Source organism: Dendrobates tinctorius, unplaced genomic scaffold, assembly GCF_039654945.1.
Source record: "Dendrobates tinctorius isolate UK_male_01 unplaced genomic scaffold, ASM3965494v1 ptg000090l, whole genome shotgun sequence".
Lineage (NCBI taxonomy): Eukaryota > Metazoa > Chordata > Amphibia > Anura > Dendrobatidae > Dendrobates > Dendrobates tinctorius.
The window spans coordinates 5,810,090-5,831,810 of NW_027361758.1; the positions used below are offsets into that span (position 1 = coordinate 5,810,090).

Here is a 21,721-nt window from a genome sequence, read left to right on the forward strand (position 1 = left end):
AGTCCGACGGTATATGATGGTCTTCGATTTCAGATTTTTACTGTTTTTTGGTATTTTACATTTTTATTCCAGCCTTTCTTGACTTCATAAGGGCATGACATGCCTATATCTGTGTCTCCTCCTCCTCCTTTTACTCCTCCACCTCTTTTCTATATGTAGTTGCCGTTTTCCATATGTTATTTTTGTATTCTGAGCATTTTTTCTGCTTTGGGACACCTTTTAAGGTGTTTTGTAATTGTTTTCTATGTGTTTGTATGTGTTTGTGTTTGCCTGCCATTGTTTTCAATGGTGTTCAACGTTGTTCGTCGAACGTTCGGCAAACATTCGACGAACTTGCCTCGTGTTCGACGAACCAAAATGAACTGGAACACTAGCGGGGTCGCTCAACACTACTCCTGAATATATAGACGTACATTTTTAATGTTTAAACTATGCTATATATACCTGGTATCTGGTGATACTGTACCCTTTATGCCAGGAAGTCTTCCTCCACCCACCACTCTAAGTGTATCATCGACACCTGGAACATTGTCCCACATGTGTGATTATTTCTTGCGGATCTTCTTGTTATATTGTGGTGAGATCCATCCTGAGCGTGTGACAGTCTATGGGTTACTCCTGCAATTTAGATATACATTTAAAAATTACCCCAACACTAGTGTATACAGCTCTACGCTTGTGATAATTACCCATTTACTGATTTTTATATTCTGGTCTAATCCAAACTGACCAAGTGAGAGTTATTTTCTGACTGTGGAAATAAATACTGAGATTGACAACAATGACCCCTACACTGTGTACAGCTGTACTCTTCAGATCCATTACTGTTTTACGGCTTTTTATATTGTGTTGTAATCCATACTGAGCCTGAGAGCGTCTGTGTCTGCCTCCTGACATATCTATGGAGATTTAGAATGTTTAAACTATACTATATATACCTGCTATCTGATGATACTGTACACTTTTTCTACTTTTTAAATTCTTGTCTAATCCATACTGAGCCTGTGAGTGTCTCTGTGTGACTGATGGTATACAGTGGGGCAAAAAAGTATTTAGTCAGTCAGTAATAGTGCAAGTTCCACCACTTAAAAAGATGAGAGGCGTCTGTAATTTACATCATAGGTAGACCTCAACTATGGGAGACAAACTGAGAAAAAAAAATCCAGAAAATCACATTGTCTGTTTTTTTTTCATTTTATTTGCATATTATGGTGGAAAATAAGTATTTGGTCAGAAACAAAATTTCATCTCAATACTTTGTGATATATCCTTTGTTGCCAATGACAGAGGTCAAACGTTTTCTGTAAGTCTTCACAAGGTTGCCACACACTGTTGTTGGTATGTTGGCCCATTCCTCCATGCAGATCTCCTCTAGAGCAGTGATGTTTTTGGCTTTTCGCTTGGCAACACCGACTTTCAACTCCCTCTAAAGGTTTTCTATAGGGTTGAGATCTGGAGACTGGCTAAGCCACTCCAGGACCTTGAAATGCTTCTTACGAAGCCACTCCTTCGTTGCCCTGGCGGTGTGCTTTGGATCATTGTCATGTTGAAAGACCCAGCCACGTTTCATATTCAATGCCCTTGCTGATGGAAGGAGGTTTGCACTCAAAATCTCACGATACATGGCCCCATTCATTCTTTCATGTACCCGGATCAGTCGTCCTGGCCCCTTTGCAGAAAAACAGCCCCAAAGCATGATGTTTCCACTACCATGCTTTACAGTAGGTATGGTGTTTGATGGATGCAACTCAGTATTCTTTTTCCTCCAAACACGACAAGTTGTGTTTCTACCAAACAGTTCCAGTTTGGTTTCATCAGACCATAGGACATTCTCCCAAAACTCCTCTGGATCATCCAAATGCTCTCTAGCAAACTTCAGACGGGCCCGGACATGTACAGGCTTAAGCAGTGGGACACGTCTGGCACTGCAGGATCTGAGTCCATGGTGGCGTAGTGTGTTACTTATGGTAGGCCTTGTTACATTGGTCCCAGCTCTCTGCAGTTCATTCACTAGGTCCCCCCGCGTGGTTCTGGAATTTTTGCTCACCGTTCTTGTGATCATTCTGACCCCACGGGGTGGGATTTTGCGTGGAGCACCAGATCGAGGGAGATTATCAGTGGTCTTGTATGTCTTCCATTTTCTAATTATTGCTCCCACAGTTGATTTCTTCACTCCAAGCTGGTTGGCTATTGCAGATTCAGTCTTCCCAGCCTGGTGCAGGGCTACAATGTTGTTTCTGGTGTCCTTTGACAGCTCTTTGGTCTTCACCATAGTGGAGTTTGGAGTCAGACTGTTTGAGGGTGTGCACAGGTGTCTTTTTATACTGATAACAAGTTTAAACAGGTGCCATTACTACAGGTAATGAGTGGAGGAAAGAGGAGACTCTTAAAGAAGAAGTTACAGGTCTGTGAGAGCCAGAAATCTTGATTGCTTGTTTCTGACCAAATACTTATTTTCCACCATAATATGCAAATAAAATGAAAAAAAAACAGACAATGTGATTTTCTGGGTTTTTTTTTCTCAGTTTGTCTCCCATAGTTGAGGTCTACCTATGATGTAAATTACAGACGCCTCTCATCTTTTTAAGTGGTGGAACTTGCACTATTGCTGACTGACTAAATACTTTTTATAGGGAGATTGACAATCATCCTTTGACTGTATAGAGCTGTACGCTTCTGATACAGTACCATATATCTGATCTTACTTTGGGTTCATGCTCTGCAACATTTTGAAGTTTGGTGGAACAGGCCGCGGACGTGGGCGTGGGGGGGCCAGCTGGTAGCGGCAAAAGCACAATAGCAGCTAAGGCAGGAGGTGTTGAGCCTGTGTCATGGTCTGGCTCCGGAACGCCTGGAAGGCTACCTTTTCTGGGAGTAGGTTAACCGCTTTTAAAACCGGAGCATCAGGAACTGGTTTTGGCTTACATTGCCGAAACAGACTCCAGCAAATATGCCCTCCTCTTCTGAAGTTTCAAAAAATGCAAGCAGAGTCGTCAAGTGCTGGCTCCTGGTCAGGAAGAATCCCTTTCCTTGTGTCCTTCACCCCCACGAAAAGTCAATGATGCAGCAGGCCACACTTCACATAAGTCCATGGAGTTCTTTCTAGCATACCATGCCTGGGTTATCAAGTCAAATCGTGAATTCCCCAGTCCAAGATGAATCTGACAAGGAGTGTGGGTGGCCAGCCAGGGCAGTCGGGTTAATCGGTACCGGGCCGGTGTCTCAGGGGGATGTGTCACGTTGGTGGTGATGACCCGTTCCGTGGCCCTGGGCGTCCATGCAAAGGGGTGAATAACGTTTATAGATGAATGATACGTGACGCCACCTGTGGTTTCTGATCAGATTGACCCGCGCTGCAGTGTCGCTTCTCTGGGACAGATGTTGTGGTGCAGCTAAGATGTAGAAGCCCTGCACAGATAGGGCCGTAGTCGCAGGGCAGATGAAAGAGTTGGTAGATGGTGTGCAGTGCAGGATGTAGCAGAGCCGTACGCCAGGCGCAGGAGAAAGATGACAGACACAGTCGTGCAGTTCCTTTACCTGTACTTGGTAAGTGCCGTCCAGGACCCAGAGTACAGATGGAGAAGGAGTTGGTCAGCCTGGAAGCAAATTTGGAATTCTCTCTCTGTAGATAGGTGGTGTGGCCTCCATTGTAGCGCTTATCTGAGGTACTCGCAGTACTGAGTTCACTGAAGTTCCCCCTGTTGACTCTCTTTTGGAACTTTCTTGTATGGCAGGCAGCCATAGCCTTTTCCTTCTGGCTCACACACGTCGCTGCTGGGGCCTCCGAGCCTTAGTTGGAAACAGAGCATTTACAGCTGCTACTTCCTCCGGTTTCTGCTGCAGGACCTTCAGTGTCCCTACAAACTCGGAGACCGGAATCCCGACCATGCGCTCCAGCTAGGAGTGAGCCTTAACTCTGCTCATCCTCCAGCTCCCCTTCTCACATCCACACACTTCCCCTTCCCTTCACAGACTGCCCTAACTTACCTCCTCCCGACCACAGAGAGCAGCTCCTCAGCAGTCAGGTTCAGAGGTCTCCCTGCTGGCCTGGAGTGGGAACACTGTTGTGTGTTGGTTTAACTGCTAGAGAGATCCTTCGTTGCTCCCAAGCATGACATCACACTCCCTAGGAGGAAGGTAATGCCACTGTGGCGACCGTACTCCTGGGGGCGCCACAAGTGCACTGATGCCCAGCCACTGCTAGATGATTCTGCTGGTACATTGACCCAGACCACTACATTCCCCGCGCACTCTACACAGCCAGAATATGACCCTGCTGAAACTCAGGTTCCCCTTCCCGCATACTATACCACCTTACACAGTGACAAAGAGGAAGGTGCAGATGAAAGTGCAGGTTCCTTGAGCAGGTGGGGGGGCATACTCATGGGCGACGGCACTGGCACAGGGCCCCTCATAGTACGCAAAAGTGTCTCTGACGGTGGGAGGGCCCTCCACCCGCCGTCAGACACACCGCCGTACTATGAGGGGCCCTGTGCCAGTGCCGTCGCCAACGAGTGGGCCCCCCCCTGCTTGCTCAGGATCACAGCACTTGCAAAGTTGAAATACTTACCTCTTCCTGCTCCACCGCCGTGACGTCTTCCGCGTTTCCTGACAATGACATTCTGTTCAGAGAGCGCGATAACATCACGTCTGTACGCCCTCTATCTAAACAGTCCAAGTGCAGTGAGATGGAAGATGGGAACGAGGAGGAGTCCAGACTAGTACAGGGATTCCCTAGCGAGGAGACTTAATTGTTGTCAATGTTGGGACAGCTATTTTTGGGGAGCACTATACTCTGAAGAATGATATATGAGGCCCACCATACACTGGAGAATTCCAAAGGTGGACATCAGACACTGGAGCAGCATTTACAGGGCCCATTATGCACTGGAGCATTAGAAATGGGGCCCATTATATATGGAGCATTATTTGGGCCCATAGCACAGTGGAGCTTCAGCCATGGGGACCAACATATACTGTAGCATTATGTGGAGCTCATCATATACTGTTTCAAACATTATATGGGACCAATGATTCTGTATGGAGAAATATATGGGCCTCATTACTCTGTATGCACTATGCGGTGGCCATAATACTGTATGGAGTAATATACTGTCCGTATTTGGAGCTACTGGAGAATTTAAAATGGATATCAGTCATGAGATGTAAGAAGTGCAGTTTATTTCATTGTACTATACCGCTATTTCTCTGCCGTATCAGAGGATCATGAATTGTGGCATGTGTTAAAAGTGCCCAGTGACACTCTTTGGCCCAGGGCCCACGAAAATGTGGAGCCAGCCCTACCCCCCCACAATTTTAGCCATATAACCCCCAGTTTTCAATGCCTAACTATTATTATAAAGTAAATTAAGGTTGACAAGCTTAAGTAATAAGAATTGATGTTTTTGGCATTAAAATGGGCACTGTAGGTGTGCTTCCTGTCCTCCACTCCCTGCCGACCTTTGTTCCCCATTGACTTGCATTGGGTTTCGTGTTTCAGTCGGCCTTCGACTTTTCACGATAATCGGCCGATTTCGTTCGACCCGACTTTTGAGAAAGTCGGGTTTCATGAAACCCGACTCGACCCAAAAAAAGGCAAAGTCGCTCATCTCGACTTTTAACCCTTATAACTTCCTAACAAAAAAAATTTTGGTTCCAAAATTGTGCTGATGTAAAGTAAACATATGTGAAATGTTACTTATTAAGTTTTTTGTGTGCCATCTCTCTGTGATTTAAGGGCATAAAAATTCAAAGTTGGAAAAATGCGAAATTTACAAAATTTTCGCCAAATTTCCATTTTTTTCACAAATAAACGCAATGAAATTTTACCACTATCATGAAGTACAATATGTCACGAGAAAACAATGTCAGAATCAGTGGGATCCATGGAAGCGTTTCAGAGTTATTACCTCATAAAGGGACAGTGGTCAGAATTGTAAAAATTGGCCCGGTCATGAACGTGCAAACCACCCTTGGGGGTAAAGGGGTTAACGAAAGAACAACAAAGCGGCTTTCTTCATTTATTACAGCCATGTCTTTACATTACAAAATCAGTCCCATTAAATCAGTCACTTTAATAAAATAATAAATCACAAGGCCCTTCCATACCACAAACTACAAAGAACTTCCTTACCTTTTATTCTTATTTGGGAAGGCAGGTGACCGTTAATTTTTTCAACTATGTTGTCGATCAGTCACACCTTCAGAGACACAACTTGCCCAGCAGCAGAGACTCCCTAAAATGGAGGTAATATATACCTTTAGGCCGGGGTCACACTAGAGTGAAATACGGACGAGTGAGAGGTGTTAAAACCACGCATTACACACGGACAAATGATTCTCTATGGGGCAGCTTCCATCAGCCGTATATTTCTCGTCCATATTCTACGGTCCATGCCAATCGCAGCATGCTGTGATTGTTAGCGTACTATGCCCGTAGTACGCCAATGCAAGTCTATGGGTGCGCAAAAAATACGCATTACACACGGACCACACGTGTGACTTGAGAGAAATACGCAGGTTTTTTGGCAGGTGACAGGAAATGGGCCAATCCATCATCAGGAAGCTTAGACATGCTAATTAGCTAAAAAAAGCACTCCAATCATTTAGGAAGTACACCTCCACGGAGTCCTGCAGCATCATGGCACCATACTTCCTCAATGTTGAGATGCTGATTGTACTAGTGCAGGAGCGCCTGGAAATCTGGGACCAACGTGGTGCCCATTATGCTAACCGGGCAAGAAAGGAGGCGTCATGGAGACGCATATGTCGCCAGATGTTCCACGATTTTGGTAATCGGCCACGTGAGGAGCAGCAGCAAATGAGTAAATACAACCCAAAAAGTGTTTAAAATTACCTCACATCAAAAAAGGCATTTAGAATCAGGCCCCCCCCCCCCTCCTTCCTGTGCTTGGCCCTTTTGCCTCATGAGGCGGGTAGATTTCTATGTAACCCATGGTTTTACACTGACATAATTTGTCCCAGGCCACAAGCTCCTCATCCTGCTAGCCAACCAAGTTATTAACTGTAGTTACTTGACCCCTGAATTATTGTGACCCGGTGGATCTGGCCTGGATGCCCCAATTATATATGCCACCCTGGGTAGAAAGCACACCCTAGAAGGCCACATGCCTAGGCTATTTGTAGCAAATTTTAGCTAGAAAATATGTGCAATTTAGAATATTTCCTGTCACATTGCGACCAATACAGGCGGGAACATCAGCAGCGGGCCAGAAGTGGTGATGCGGGCCACACAAAGCGAAAATATATTTATTATGATCGCCTCTCCTTCCTCGCTCCAATTTTGGATCTGAGACCATAAGTAGATACCTCACACCACATTACACAGATACTTTACAGGGACAAAACTAATGTTTGGAATTTTGGCTCTGTTCGATTTCATAACAGAACTCAGTCCAACCTTACGGAGAGAGAAACTGGCTCAGATACAGAGGCAATAATTGATCCTGTGGCTGGAGAAGAGGTGACTTCCCCTCCAAGAAGCATGGGTGAAGATCCCTCTCCGGAAAACCCAGTGCCTGCACCACAAACCCCACCACCAGGACTACATCCACAAGCAGGACCGTCTGCTGCAGAACCATCCGCCATACAGGAGGAGCAGGGCAACATCAGCACCAGCCCAACTGCCCAGATCCAGGGCTCCCCACAGCCTGCTAGACCATCCCGACGAGGAAGAAGAAGGCGCCAGATCCCTGACCAAGATACCCGTACCAATGTGGACACAGGGGTACTGAACTATCTGGCTAGAGTCAATAATGATGATGGCGAGGAGGCGTACTCACGCAGCCTGGCCCGTTATCTTCGGGCCCTTTCCCGTGAGGTGAGGCTATGTATTCGAGGATGTTTTCAGATCCTGCTTGATGCAAGCACACACCCCAATACCCCATATGAGTTATTTGAATATCTGGAGAGGTGGCAGCTTTCCCTAAGGAATCTGATGTGCCTTAGACACCCCACACACATGCTTGCTCAAGCAGGCTCTGAGGATCTTCAAATACGTGGGCCTACACCTCACCCCCTTCCTCCCCCTACCCAACCTTTCCCATAGCAGCCACATATTTTTTTTTCCTATACAGTATGTACCTACCTACTGTCAATGTAATGCCTTTATGCATCTGTATCTGTACTTGTTCCTGCCTTGCTGCTGTAATGCTCTGAATTTCCCCATGGTGGGACGATTAAAGGATTATCTTATCTTATCTTATATGTCTGCCTCTAGCCAATCTCACCAATATGGCCACTTGTTCCCACCCAGTGTTGGAGGCTGGTCCCAACCTGGTTGGGAATGACATGGCTATTTTGGTGGGTATGAGCCACGGGCCTTCCAGCCCCAACAAGTGGCCCCGTTACAATTTCAGTCAGCCCAGTACCCACCACAATCCCAGGAGGCAGTACACTACCCACATGATGGGCAACAGTATGCCCCCACACAGGGCGATGGCCAAGTTGGCCAAAGTAGCCAGCAGTAAACACAGGCTGGTCTTCCGCCTTCTCCTCCCCCGAAGTACCAAAATTTGTAATGTAGCAATTTTGGTCTTGCAAAATGGTTTTGTTGTATTTTTGTTTTTCTGAAAATGTTTTGGTTCTAAATTTTCACATTTGCAAAAAGGCCACTTCTGGCCATTGCCACATTTATCATATGGCAATAATATGTTTTTCAAAAAAAAAAAAAAAAAATAAGGCAAAAGTAAACATTTGTCTACTACATTTTACGTCTCTGTCTCAATTATAAAAAAAAAGGTGTCAGCATACTAACATACCCTTACCAAGGCAATTAAACAGTCAGAGAATCATAAGGGGTTTAAATATATATATTTAGACAGACATAAACAAAAAAATTATAACATAGACACAGCATGCTCTTGCCAAGAAGTTTCCCCCTCAGGTGATATAAAATAATTTGTGAAAATATCACGCACTTTGAGCCCAGAGAGCGGTCTACCATGAGGGTTGATAGGTGGTGTCGCCCTACGCACATTGTACGACCCAAGCACAACACCAGCAGAGGAGGAACAATCATGTATCCTGGTGAAGTTATGAAGAACGACACATGCTTTGATAACTTCATTCACATTTTGTTCACTCAGCTGAATGGCAGACTGTAGGACCCACCATTTGGCACAAAGAATTCCAAAGGAACACTCCACCAGTCGCCGAGCACGTGATAGGCGCAAGTTAAAAATTTTGGCGCCGGTGGTCCAGGTTGCGCCGGGGATATGGCCTCATGACATTGCGCGTTAACTGAAACTCCTCATCTGCCACAAGGACATAAGGGACTGATTTTGAGTGGAGCCTGGTAGCTGGCGTGGTGGGGATAGATCCAAATGGTTGGTGCGTAGCCGCCGACCCATAATGGAAGTATTGAAGACTCGAGAGTCTCTCGTCCTTCCATAGGCCCCAATGTCGACAATTATAAACTTGTATTGAGGGTCGGCCAGAGCTAACAATACAACAGAAAGTATTGTTTATAACTGAAGAATTGGGAGCCAGAGTTCGGCGGCTTACGCACCCGGATATGTTTGCCATCAAGGGCCCCAATACAATTAGGAAACTGGCATTCCTCCTCAAAGCCCCTTGATATCCTCATCCAGTCTTCCATGCTTGCCTCGGGCATGACGAGGTGATGGAGTCTTGACCATATTTGACTACATGTCGACCTGGCTATGCCAGAAATGGTAGATCTTCCAATGAGAAACTCATAGTGGAGGGCCACATAAGATAGGCCAGTGGACAGGAAGCTGAAGAACAACAGAAATTGAACATTTTACAAAGGAAAAATGATAAGAATACCAGCTACATAGATACCAAACTTTTTTTTTGTTTCATATCTACTAACATACATATATTTTCTAGCATAATGACTACGTGATATTCAGTACATATTACACATAACATTCTGGTATGTAAGTTTAAATATATGTGGACTAAGATGAGGGCAACAAAATTATTCTCTAAACCAAAACAAAACGTACATTGGGCAACACATCATGAACATAGAGAATGTGGTTGTGTAGTACATACCATAATGTGAGGAGAAGTCGCTCCTCTGCAGATATAGCTTTGCGCATCATTGTGTCCTGAAAGGTGATCCCAGGGCGCACTATCTCCAAGAGTAGATCAAATGTTGCAAGGCTCATGCGACAGTATTGGTAAAATTTTTCCGGATGATCCCGCAGAGAATAGAGGTGGTGAAAATGACCTCTTGTGAGTCGCTGCCTCATAAGTGGATGGACCCACATGCGTCTCCTCCTCCGCGGATCCACTATCACTGGGTATGGGTGACCAAAGCGGCGTGACAAAAGCCAGTTGGAGAACCTGCTCAGATGTGTTTAAACTCAGACTGTCTGCCATGTTGCACATACAACACCAACACACCTAGTCAAGGCAAGGTCACAAATGGACAGAATGGAGGCAGCCACCTGTTCCAGAGCCAATAAATAGGGTGCAGGCAGATGATTTAAATAGTTAGCAGGCCTCAAAACCGTTAAATGTCCATTTTGCAAGCCTGCGAGAAAATCTCGGCATATGGATGGCATACGGATTGCATACAGATTACATACGGATGCTGACATGCACAAAATACGCGACCACATCTTGCTTACGGATGACATACGGAGCACTATTTAGGGGACATTTCTCCGTATAACGCATGTAAAATATGGACCGTATTTTGCGTCGCTTAGTGTAACCCCGGCCTTGGGGTGAGTGCACACACTGAGTATTTACAGCAGAATATTCTGCACCAAAGCGGTCTCTTAGCAAAAAAAAATGTTTCATGTGGTGTTTTTTCACCATTTGTTTGAATGGGTGAAAAACGCTGCAAAGACGCGGAAAGAATTGACATGCTACAAGTGTGAAACTGCTTCAAATCTGCAAGGAAAAAATAAGCAGCGTGTGCATGAGACTTCAGAAACCTCATTTATTTTTATGGAACTGCAAAGTGCAGCATTTTGATACCGAAATTTCTGGTGCAAATACTTAATGTGTGCACATAACCTACAACTGGTCGGTTATCACAGGCCCCATACTGTGGCTGAGAATAAGAAAAATCAGCAATAAAAGGCTATTTGTGAATCTGACCTTAGTAAGCTCGGAATACTAATGTTACTAGAAACTTTCTAAATGATTTGAAACGACGGTTTCACTTTTCTAATTTCTAGCGACACGGTTTCCTATGGTCAATGCAAAATACACACAAACCCTTTAAAAAAGGTAGTAGCACACAAGGCATATTTTCCCACAATTCCACAGAAAAATTGTGTTACATGTGGATTTTTAGGGGGTAAAGATTCTCTGTGAGGAGACCACCACGCTGGCATAGGGAGATTTATAAGTCAAGCAATGATCCCAGGGGAAAAACTATGCACGTAGCCTCTTCTATTAGAGGTAGCAATCCTATAGGCCATTCTGGCAGGCCACGTCTCAGAGGTAAGCCCTGATGAAGCAACTGATGTGAGGGTAAGGCCCCTTTCACATATCAGTTTTTTGCCATCAGTCACAATCCGTCAAATTTTGAAAAAAAAAAACGGATCTGGCGACTGATGCCACTGGATCCGTTTTTCTCTCATAGACTTGTATTAGCGACGGATGGTCGCACGTTTCATTCGTCGTTTGACGGATCCGTCGGAAGTTCTTTGTCCATCGGCCGTAGACAATGGACATAGAAACGTTTTTTTTCTACGACGAAAAATCGGACAGTGACGGATCCGTTGCTGTCCAATTTTTGATAGAATGGAAGCTGAATCCGGCGATGGATTCCGTTTTTTTTAACTGCGCATGCGCTGACACTGTGTGCCTGTATGGTGTGTGCGGGCGTGTGTGGAGGGTCTGTACAGGGGTCTGTGCGGAGGTATATGCGCGGGTATGCGGGTTTGTGCGGGTCTGTGCGGGGGTATGCGGGGGGCCTGCGTGTGCATGTGTGTGTGTTTGTGTATGCAGGCATCGTCCGATGGGACTACAAGTCCCATCTGTCTATGCCTGCTACACTGACAGTGATTGACACATTAGCCAATGATGGGACAGTAGTAGTCCCATCATCCGGCTAATGTGTTGAATGTAAAAAAAAACTAAAAAAAAACACACACATATATATAGTTCATACATCAGCCCGCTCTCCAGGGGCTCCAGTGATGCAGTGATGGAGATAATCCTCCGCATTGTATCTCTCCACCGCCAACAGGTGACCTGCATTCACCGGTCACTTTGCGGCACTACAGCGTGAGAAAATCCTCACGCTGTAGTGCCGTAAAGCGAGAGGCTTATCTCCGATGACACACTGTTGGAGAGTTATCTCCGATCAGTGTGTCATCGGAGGCCTATAGAAAGGTCACATCTGCTGATGTGACAGCTCTATAGGGGAGATCGCCGTGGGACAATCGTTATTAATGGGATTACGTCGGACAGGGAGTATATCGTTGGTTGGCTTTCTTATTTTTTTGCAGGTGATCGATGGCTTCGCTAGGATCTGGGCATGTAATAAAAATTATGAAAAAATGTGTCGTGTTTTATTTAATTAAAATATTTTATTCTTATGTGTGTGTTTTTTTAACAGTTTATTAATATAAAATTAATAATGGAGAGGCGTCATATTGACGCCTCTCCATTATTAACAGGGCTGTCACCTTACAATAGCAAGGTGACATTAACCCCTTATTACCCCATATGCCACCACTACATGGCAGTGGGAAGAGAGGGGCTAAGAGCCAGAATTGGCGCATCTTAGAGATGCGCTATTTCTGGGGCGGCTGCGGGCTGGGATTTGTAGCTGGGGGGGTCAATATCCATAGCCCCTTCCTACCTGCAGCTGTCTGCATAGCCTTTCTGGCTATAAAATATAATGGGACCCCACGTTATTTTTTTGGGGGGTCCCCCTATTTTAATAGCCAGTAAAGGCTATGCAGATAGCTGCGGGCTGATATTAGCCTGGGAAGGGGCCATGGGTATTACCCCCTTCCCAGGCTACAAATATTGGCCCCCGGCCGTTGGCTTTCCCCCCTCTGGCGCAGAAAATTGCGTGGGAGCCTACGTCATTTTTTCCCCATGTTTTTTTTTTTTTTTTTAAATAAAAAATATTGTTCACTAATAAAGATCGGTCTTGCTATTGTCTATCCATAGATATATCTATCTTTTTGTCCATCCATAGATATATCTATAGATATATCCATAGATACTGTATATCTATAGATATAGCAAAAGATATATCCATAGATATATCTATCTTTTGATATCTCTATGGATAGATATAGATAGATAAATAGCAAGGCCGATGTTTATTAATGAACAATATTTTATATATATCTATGGATATATCTATATATAGATCTATGTATTCTATCTATCCCATATCTATCTAGCCATCTATAGCTCTGTCTGTCTGGGCGTTTTTAAAAACGGATCCATCAAAAAACGGAAGAAACGGATGAAAAAACTGATGCGACGGTTCCGCTTTTTTTACGGATGCAGCTAGCGGATCCACCGAAAAAACGGATGCGTCACATCAGTTTTTCACAATTTGCGACGACCCGACGGATTGTGACTGACGCCAAAAAACTGATATGTGAAAGCAGTCTAAAGCATGATATGAACATGGCCTTACCCTGCAGATATTTTGTGTCATTTGTTCTGAGAAATCTACTGATCAGCTGGAAAATAAACCACTTTCAGGGAAAGGCCGGGGTCAGACTTGCGAGAAACTCAGACGAGTCTCACATCTTAATATCCGGCACTGCCGCCGGCACTCAGATTGGAGCGTTCAGCTGCATGTATTTCTATGCAGCTGAACGCTCCATCCGAGTGCCGGTAGCAGTGTCAGGTATTGACGTGCGAAATTCGTCCGAGTTTCTCGCAAGTGTGAGTATCTAGTCACAATGGCACAGGTCTGGGACTGGCATCTATTAGGCAACAACTAAACAGCCAGTTCTTCAAATTGACGTTGTGCAAAATATGATGTTTTTTTGTCCTCTATTTTTAGAACAAAAAGTCACCTCCCATTAAAATGTCACATCTTAGTCTTCAACTGCACAAAAATAAAATTAGACATGATTATGTACTCCAGTATGATGCTGGAGTACAGTTGTGCAAAAAGGGTACGATATTTTGTAGAGTCGCAAATGATGAATTAGGCTAAAATATCTGGATAAAGAAAACCAGGCCCACAATGCAAAAACAGATGAAGCCAAGTGCAGTTGAAGGGATTGTCCACCATTGGGGAGATTTTTTCTTCTTATTTTTTTTAAACTGAAATGCAAATATTTGGTGCTAAAACATATTTTTTTTACAATTGGCCTTCATTAAAAATGTTGCACCATTTTCTATCGCCTTTCTGTTGATAGCTGCAGAATGAGTTATTGGGAACTGTGATAAAACACTCCGGGATCGCCTTTGTTGGGGTCAAAGGTCATGTGCGTTCAGCATGAAACTCAGGCGCACAGCCGGGGTCCGGGTATAACTGACACTGGGTCAGGTTTATTAAAGGTGAAAGCAATGCATAAAGGAAAAAAACATAAAACAAATCCTTGCCTGTCCGGCACTAACTAAACAAGGTACAACCTAACTACCAACTGGCGGGCTTCTCCCGTCCAGCCAAACCACAGTTACAGTGGGCACTGCTTTCATTCACGTGTGTCTCTCACACAGACAGGCTCTCTGTGTCCCCTGGCTGAGACACTCACACAACCACCTGTCATCCTTTTATATCCGCCTCCCATTATTCATTAGAAACCATAATATAATAATAAATTTTATTTCTATAGCGCTGACATATTCCGCAGCACTTTACATTTCAGAGGGGACTTGTACAGACAATATACATTACAGCATAACAATAATCACATAGATCATAACAGATACCAAGAGGAATGAGGGCCCTGTTCGCAAGCTTACAATCTATGAGGAAAAAAAGGGGAGACACGAAAGGTGGGTGGTAACAGTTGCCCTGATTATATGGACCAGCCATAATGTTAAGAGTGTAACAGTACGGATGCAGAGGGCTAATGGATGCATAAAGCATGTGGGAACATGATGCGGGGAAACTGGTTATGGTAAAAAACTTTTGGCTGTGCCACATAGGGATAGATTAGGTTAATGCGTTGAGGCGGTAAGCCAGTCTGAATAAATGAGTTTTCAGGGCACGCTTAAAATTGTGGGGATTGGGGACTAATCGTATTGACCTGGGAAGTGCATTCCAAAGAATTGGCGCAGCACGTGTATAGTCTTGAAGACGGGAGTGGAAGGTTCTGATTATTGAGGATGCTAATCTCAGGTCATCAGCAGAACGGAGGGCGCAGGTAGGATGGTATACTGAAACAAGGGAGGAGATGTAGGGTGGTGCTGAGCAATGAAGAGCTTTGTGGGTGAGGGTAATAAGTTTGTACTGGATTCTGGAGTGGATGGGTAGCCAGTGTAATGACTGGCACAAGGTAGAGGCATCGGTGTAACGATTGGCGAGGAATATGATCCTGGCAGCTGCATTCAAGACAGATTGGAGGGGGGGAGAGTTTGGTAAGAGGGAGACCGATTAGAAGGGAGTTACAGGTGATATACTGACCAGACTAGGCCACATAGGAAAGGTATCTGGGTGACATATACCTGCCCTCATCCACTATTCCCACATGATTCTCACATATCCCCCCCCTCTGCTCAGACCACTCCGGTCGAGCAATGACACCCACCAAACAGTGCACTCGGAACAGGGCATCTGCATTCCCCATCTGTACCCCTGGACGGTGCTCCACCGTAAAAGTGTAGGCCTGCAGGGCAAGGAACCACCGGGTCACCCGGCTATTCCGTTCCTTGTGCAAGTGCATCCACTTGAGAGGGGCATTGTCAGTGATCAGCCTGAACTTTCGGCCCACCAGGTAATATTTGAGGGCCTCTAGAGCCCACTTAATGGCTAGGCACTCTTTTTCTACGACTGCATACTTTTGCTCATGTTTATTCAGCTTCCTGCTGAGATAGAGGACTGGGTGTTCCACTCCGTCCCTCACTTGTGACAGTACGGCCCCGATACCGGTATCCGAGGCATCCGTTTGTACCACAAACTCGCTGCAGAAGTCCGGAGTCACCAGTACGGGTTGAGATCAAAGTGCCCGTTTTAGGCTATGGAAGGCTTCTTCAGCCGCTAAATTCCATTTAATCATGACGGAGTCTTTCCCTTTGGTAAGATCCGTCAAGGGGGGTAGCGATGGCTGCAAAATTGGGTATGAACCGGCGATAATAGCCGGCGATCCCCAGAAAGGCTTGCACCTGCTTCTTGTTGACAGGTTGCGGCCAGTCCTGAACCGCTTGAATCTTATCGACTTGGGGTTTAACAACACCCCTCCCAATTACATACCCCAAATACCGGGCTTCTTCTAGCCCGATGTGACATTTCTTGGGGTTCGCGCCTAGACCTGCCTACAGGTCGTCAATCACAGCTTGTACTTTCTGGAGACGAGTCTCCCAGTCCAAGCTGTAATTGACAATGTCATCTAAATAGGCAGAAGCGTACTGCCTATGTGGCCTCAGGACTCGATCCATCAGTCTCTGGAAGGTCGCCGGTGCTCCGTGCAGTCCAAACGGCATATACACATACTAAAATAAACCTTTCGGCGTAGCAAATGCCGTCTTTTCTCTGGCAGTCTCCGCCAGAGGGATCTGCCAATACCCCTTTGTTAGGTCTAGGGTCGTAATATACCGGGCTTTTCCTAACCGATCCATTAACTCGTCGACCCGGGGCATAGGGTAGGCATCAAATTTTGAGACCGCATTCAGTTTCCTGAAGTCATTGCAGAACCGGATGGTGCCGTCCGGTTTAGGAATTAACACAATCGGGCTGGACCAAGCACTGTGCGATTCCTCAATGACACCTAACTCTAACATTGCCTTCACTTCTCGGGAAACAGCTCCACGGCGCGCTTCCGGAATTCTGTAGGGTTTCACGTGAACTGTGACACCAGGTTCCGTTACGATGTCATGTTTCATTAGCGTAGTCTGCCCGGGTTTTTCTGAGAAAAACTTTTGGTTGTGAAGTAGAAACCGCCTGACCTCAGTCTTTTGCCGCTCCAAGAGTGTCTCTGCAACCCGTACCTCCGGTACGGTATGCGAGCAGACTGGAAGGGCCAGCTCCGCTGACAAGGCAGACCGATCTTTCCAGGGTTTTATCAGATTTACATGATAAACCTGTTCAGGTTTCCGTTTACCTGCCTGGTATACTTTGTAGTTTACTTCACCAACTCTTTCCTTAATCTCAAAGGGGCCCTGCCAATTTGCTAGGAACTTACTGTCCACCGTGGGGACCAAGATCAACACCCTATCTCCGGGTGTAAACGTACGGATCTTGGCGCCCCTATCATAGATTCTTTTTTGAGCTCCTTGAGCCTGCATCATGTGTTCTTTGATGATAGGCATAACAGCCGCAACACGGTCCTGCATTTGGGATACGTGATCTATCACCATTTTAAACGGAGTGACCCGACCCTCCAAGGATTCTTTGGCGACGTCTAACAGTCCGCGAGGACGTCGGGCGCACAATAACTCGAAAGGCGAGAACCCTGTGGAAGACTGGGGCACTTCCCTGATGGCAAAAAGCAAATACGGAAGTAAATAGTCCCAGTTCTACCCATCCTTGTCTATCGCCTTTCTCAGCATCTGCTTCAGAGTTTTATTGAACCGTTCGACCAACCCGTCTGTTTGAGGGTGATACACGGATGTGCGTAACGGTTCGATTTGTAACAACCGGCAGAGCTCCTTCATTACCCTGGACATAAAGGGAGTCCCCTGGTCGGTGAGTATCTGTTTTGGTATACCGACCCGACTAAACACATGCACCAGTTCCTTGGCAATCGTCTTGGTGGCCGTGTTACACAAAGGGATGGCCTCCGGGTAACGAGTGGCATAATCCAAGAGGACCAGGATATGTTGGTGTCCACGTGCAGACCGAGGAAGGGGCCCAACTAAATCCATCCCAATCCTCTCAAACGGGACCTCAATAATAGGTAGGGGTACCAAAGGGCTACAGAACCGGGGCTTAGGAGCAGAGGCTTGGCAGTCAGGACAAGACTCACAATATACACGAATATCGTGATGCACGCCTGGCCAAACAAAACAGTGTAATATCCTTTCGGTGGTTTTCTGAACTCCCAGGTGACCTCCCATCACATGTCCGTGGGCCAGGTCCAGCACCTGCCGCCGGTAGGGTTTTGGCACGACTAATAGTTGCACCGTATCTTCCCCCTTTTTCTCTATCTGATATAGTAAATCATTCTCCAGGACCATGTAAGGATATTCCAGCCTAGAGCCAGGTTCTACGGGTACCCCATTTATCACTTTTACATTTGTTCTAGCCTGAGAAAGGGTAGGATCCTTTATTTGCTCGCTTTGGAAGTCATCTTTCTGAACTTCCAAATCCGGCAAACGGGGAGGTGGACGGCTGTCGGCCTCCTCCTCTTCCCTGGTCTCCTCCGTATCACCCGCCATGACTGAAAACGGGAACTGCAGGTCATTTCCAGCAGACTCTTCCCCCGAGTCTTCTGGGGGGACCTCTTCCAGGGGTTCGGGACCCACACGCGCCCTGGGAGAAGAATCATGTACACTATTACCCGGGGGCATCAACTGATTCTCCCACAATTGCCAGAAGTGGGAAAAATCCCAGCCCAAGATAACATCATGCAATAACGCAGGGACGAGTCCCACTGTATTGTAACATCGGCGGCCGTTCCCGCCCTGCCGTCTTCTGCGGTGGCAACCGCTGCTGCCTCTTCTTACCGGCATTCCCTCTGCAGCGCGCACTCTCCCAGCGTCCAGCTCTGCGGAGTCCCGGCGCTCCTCCCTTAGGCCATGGGCGCGAGCCAGCGCTCCCTCTTCTGCCGGCGGTGGGCGTCGCTGAGGGTGGTGATCGCTTACCCACTTCCTGATCCTAAGGTATTTCAGGCGTCCGCTCTGTTGAGAGGACGCCTGATGATCATGTGCTAATCAACGCGTTGTTCTGGTCGCTATAGTGTTACTATAGTTCTCCGGTTATATTCCTCTCGCCTTCTCCCTGTCAGCCTCCGTCTTGTCCTGCTTCCTTCCTTGCTCTCCTGGTTCTTTCCCCTCCTGCCTATCCGTCCCTATATCTCCCTCTGGGCTCTCCACGTCTGCATTCCCCCTGCTTCTGTGGCTACTTCTGCTGGCCCTTCTAGTAGCTGCCACATGGTTTCCTGTTCTCCCTATAACCATGTTCAGGTACGCTTATCTCTGTCCAGTGTCCCTGGCCCTACTCTGGTCCTCCTTGTCCCTGAGCCATCCCTCTTGGTACCGGCTGTCGCGGTTCTGTCCTCTGCGGTTTTGCCCCTAACGATCCCTGTATAGGGGTCGGTCATCACCTGGCGCGCTCGACCCAGGGGCTCCAGATCCGCGACCCAGAGGGTCCACTCTCAGGCGTTGTCCATTCCCTGAACGTCACAGTATCATCAGGTCATGGACCCCGCCGGTGCTGCGGCCGCCACGCAGAAGGAACTGCTTTTCTTGCGTGAAAATCAGACCCGGATAATGTCCTTCATGAAGTCCATGGACACCCGGTTATCCGCTCTGCAGACCTCTGATTCAGGGCATGCTCCCCTCCTAGTCAGTCTTCAGCAGGAGCTCGCACAGCAGCGCGACGCCCAGTCTCACATCTTGGGTTATATGGCGTCCGTTGACGATCGACTGCTTGCCTTGCAGTCTGCTGCGGCCGCCTCTACCCCACCCAGGGACGCAGTTTCGTCTCCGCCACCTCACCTGGGAAAGCCTCCCTGGTATGGCAGAGATCCTAAGCTATGTCGGGGTTTCTTAAATCAGTGCAGACTGCACTTTGAGCTTTTGCCCCAACAATACCCCACAGATCGTGCCAAGGTGGCGTTCATTGTGTCCCATCTTGAGGGAGAAGCTCTGGCCTGGGTTAATCCTTTATGGGAGAGGGATGATCCCGCCGTGTCTAGTATCCAGAACTTTCTGGAGACGTTCCGCAAAGTGTTCGACGAACCCGGACGCTTAGCGTCTACCACAGAGGCCCTCTTTAACCTTCGCCAGGGGTCCCCTACTGTGGGACAGTACGCCATCCACTTTCGGACATTGTCGTCGGAACGCGGATGGAATAATGAGGCACTTGTAGGTGCCTTCTGGAGAGGCCTCTCAGGTAAAATCAAGGACGAGCTTGCTGGACGAGATACCCCAACCACTCTGGAGGATCTCATTTCCCTGGCTACTCGTATAGACCTGCAGTTCCTGGAGCACGCTCGAGAGTCGGTTAGGGAGCGCAGGCCCTTTAGGCTGTATCAAGCGCCCATTCTGCGCTCATCTACTCCCTCTACTAGCGTCACCCCCGAACCCATGCAGGTAGATCGGATCCGGCTGTCCGAGCAGCGACGCAGGGAGAGGGTGACGAACGGGCTCTGCCTGTACTGCGGTGGAGCCAATCACTTTGTGCGCACCTGTCCTGAGAGACCGGGAAACGCCTCCACCTAGGCCAGGTAAGAGAGGTCTCCCTAGGTGATCATAATTCATCTCTGCCCCTTACCCTTTCAGCTTTAATTATTGCAGGTCGGGAGCGTAGATCTGTGGAGGCGTATGTGGACTCGGGTGCGGGTGGTAATTTCATCCGCCAAGAAGAGGTGGATAAACTCTGGATCCCAGTGGTCATCTTAAAAGACCCGCGTGCTATCACCTCCGTTGATGGAAAACCTCTTCCCGAACTCGTCACCATGGTTACGGCCGAAGTAGACTTACAAATTGGAGCGCTTCATCTGGAAAGAATAGCCTTCTACGTCCTGCCTAAATTGTCCCATGCTGTCCTCCTAGGATTACCCTGGCTTAGGCTGCATGAGCCAGTTGTCGACTGACGCTCAGAGGAGATCCTGCGCTGGGGCCATTCCTGCCACGCACGTTGTCTGCAGTCCATCATCCATCCTCGTTCCCTGCCAATGCCAGCCAATCTTCCGGGCCTCCCCGCACCGTACTACGCTTACGACGACGTTTTTAGCAAAAAAGAAGCGGATACTCTGCCTCCGCATTGGGCCTATGACTGTCCTATCGACCTGATTCCCGGAGCCACCCCTCCTAGAGGGAGAACGTATCCCTTATCCCCAGCAGAGACCACGGCTATGTCTGAATACATACAGAAGAACTTGGCTAAGGGTTTCATTCGGAAATCCTCGTCCCCAGCAGGCTTTTTCTTTGTTCGGAAGAAAGACGGATCACTTCGACCATGTATCGACTACCGGGGCCTGAATAATATCACGGTTAAGAATCGATACTCGCTTCCGCTTATCCCGGAACTCTTCGACCGGCTGAGAGGGGCTCGGATCTTCACGAAGCTGGATCTGCGGGGAGCTTATAACTTGATCCGAATCCGCGCTGGGGACGAGTGGAAGACGGCCTTCAATACCCGTGATGGTCACTATGAGTATTTAGTCATGCCGTTTGGTCTCTGCAACGCTCCGGCTGTATTCCAGGAATTCATTAACGAGGCGTTTCGGGATCTTCTGTACTCATGTGTAGTAGTGTACCTAGATGATATTCTCATCTTTTCGCCAGACCTATCCTCTCATCGGAGAAGTGTACGCATGGTCCTGCATCGTCTTCGGGAGAATCACCTCTATGCCAAAATTGAAAAGTGTCTCTTTGAGCAAACCTCGCTACCCTTCTTGGGGTATATAATCACAGATTCCGGTCTGAAGATGGATCCCGAGAAACTCTCTGCGGTACT

General features: G+C 47.1%; 1 pseudogene; it reads right to left on the bottom strand.

Annotated features, from left to right (window-relative positions):
* Positions 1 to 21,721, bottom strand: part of LOC141098389 (pseudouridylate synthase 1 homolog) — a 74,408-nt pseudogene that overhangs the window by 40,989 nt on the left and 11,698 nt on the right.